General features: G+C 58.1%; 1 non-coding gene across 1 annotated transcript in view; it reads right to left on the bottom strand.

Annotated features, from left to right (window-relative positions):
* Nucleotides 1–975, bottom strand: part of LOC124733759 — a 1,909-nt gene extending 934 nt beyond the window's left edge. Inside the window, exon 1 of the ribosomal RNA XR_007009122.1 lies at nt 1–975. This exon is cut by the window's left edge and continues 934 nt beyond it. This is a non-coding gene — a ribosomal RNA (small subunit ribosomal RNA).
* Nucleotides 976–2,500: the final 1,525 nt, after the last annotated feature.

Genomic DNA, 2,500 nt, shown 5'->3' with positions numbered 1-2,500 from the left:
CCCGCCTGTCCCTATTAATCATTACCTCGGGTTCCGAAAACCAACAAAATAGAACCGAGGTCCTATTCCATTATTCCATGCACACAGTATTCAGGCGGGCTTGCCTGCTTTAAGCACTCTAATTTGTTCAAAGTAAACGTGCCGGCCCACCGAGACACTCAATAAAGAGCACCCTGGTAGGATTTCAACGGGGTCCGCCTCGGGACGCACGAGCACGCACGAGGCGGTCGCACGCCTTCAGCTCGCCCCACCGGCAGGACGTCCCACGATACATGCCAGTTAAACACCGACGGGCGGTGAACCAACAGCGTGGGACACAAATCCAACTACGAGCTTTTTAACCGCAACAACTTTAATATACGCTATTGGAGCTGGAATTACCGCGGCTGCTGGCACCAGACTTGCCCTCCAATAGATACTCGTTAAAGGATTTAAAGTGTACTCATTCCGATTACGGGGCCTCGGATGAGTCCCGTATCGTTATTTTTCGTCACTACCTCCCCGTGCCGGGAGTGGGTAATTTGCGCGCCTGCTGCCTTCCTTGGATGTGGTAGCCGTTTCTCAGGCTCCCTCTCCGGAATCGAACCCTGATTCCCCGTTACCCGTTACAACCATGGTAGGCGCAGAACCTACCATCGACAGTTGATAAGGCAGACATTTGAAAGATGCGTCGCCGGTACGAGGACCGTGCGATCAGCCCAAAGTTATTCAGAGTCACCAAGGCAAACGGACCGGACGAGCCGACCGATTGGTTTTGATCTAATAAAAGCGTCCCTTCCATCTCTGGTCGGGACTCTGTTTGCATGTATTAGCTCTAGAATTACCACAGTTATCCAAGTAACGTGGGTACGATCTAAGGAACCATAACTGATTTAATGAGCCATTCGCGGTTTCACCTTAATGCGGCTTGTACTGAGACATGCATGGCTTAATCTTTGAGACAAGCATATGACTACTGGCAGGATCAACCAGGGAGCTGCGTCAACTAGAGCTGAGCAGCCGGCCGCCCGGGAGTGTGTCCCGGGGGCCCGCGCGAACACGCAAGCGTCCGCTCAATCATTCTGCAAACAGGAGGAGGCTGAGCTCCCCTGCACAATACACCTCGAAACCCTCTCAGGTCCCGGCGGCGCGCAGCGCCGTCCCAAGTACTTGGTCGGGTTCGAGAGAGGCGCAATCGCCCGGAGTTAGGCGAGTAGACGCTTTCGGTGCGACCACCCGTGCTCCCAACTGAGCTTGCCGCTGCCGACAGAGGCCCGGGAGCGTGCTGTCGTGGCATTGCCGGCGGGAGACAACACGCGCCACCTACGGTGACCGGCAGCTCCAACGCCAGCGCCACAGAAGGACAAAAGCCCCACTTGGGTGCCGAAGCGAACTCTCCCAGCACAGCGCACGCGCCAACACATCCGCACAGCTGCGATACAAACCACCAGCGAGAACCGCTGGGGCGACCGAGCAGCAGACGGCGTCGCGGCGCCGAGCGCCGGGCGGCGGCGCATCCTCAACGCACACAGTCCTCAATCGGACCAGCACACTGAAGATGTCCACCGCGCTTCGCACCGGGCCCGCGAGGACCTACTTTGGCCGCACGGCGCCGCGCGCAGGGTGCGCCGGCGCGCAGCTGCGACGCCTGCCGCGTCCGTCGGCCGGCGCGCCTGCCACTGGCCGCCCCCACCAGCCGGCTGTAGCGCGTGCGCCCACGCACCGCGCGGCCAGCACGCCGGGAGGCGCCCCCTCACCGGCCGGGGACGGTCCCACCCAGCCACCGCCGCGTATCGCTTCACACCCAGATGCCGTTCAGTTTCGTCGGCATGGTGGGTATCGCTGGAACAACCGGTTAGTACCTCAACCTATCGTCGCCATCACCGATTCACCCCTAGCGAGAACAACCGCACCACAACAGGTTACCATTTGTTCATTTGCGTAACTTCACCAGAAAACGCAGGCGTCCATCGCCATTTGCAACTTCAACGATTATTGCATGCCTGTGTCAGGTGTCACGCCACACTACGTCTGCCCACATACACGCAACAAAATGTGCACGCCTAGACAATACGTGGAAGGTGGCCCCCGTACGTATGCGATGTCCATTGCTCGAACGACTGTCAACCGGCCTCTGTAGCATGTCGCAGATATGGAACGCGGTGCACCATGCCATCACGGTGTGTGAGGAGAGACGACTAGGTCCGAATACATCAACAGACAGCTCATGCTGATCGCCATCCACGGCGTCCGTTCCTCCCACACGTCTCTATGGCGTACCACACTGCAATCCAGCTCTCATAGGGAGACGACACGTAGCTGCGTGCACAATATTTGCACTGTATGGTCCGCCGTTTTTGGGCGCAGTCGTTGTGCGGTCACACATGTGCCACGATGTATCATTCAGTACATAAGGACGAATGTGCAGTACAGATTGTGGTTCACGCGTACGACATCAGCGGACAGTTGACACAGGCCGCACCACAACGTAGCCTGAGTACGTCGCATGCGAAGGGCATTG

The sequence above is a fragment of the Schistocerca piceifrons genome, unplaced genomic scaffold (genome assembly GCF_021461385.2).
Source record: "Schistocerca piceifrons isolate TAMUIC-IGC-003096 unplaced genomic scaffold, iqSchPice1.1 HiC_scaffold_1408, whole genome shotgun sequence".
In the NCBI taxonomy this organism is placed as follows: domain Eukaryota; kingdom Metazoa; phylum Arthropoda; class Insecta; order Orthoptera; family Acrididae; genus Schistocerca; species Schistocerca piceifrons.
This window is presented reverse-complemented; position numbering and strand designations above follow the sequence as displayed.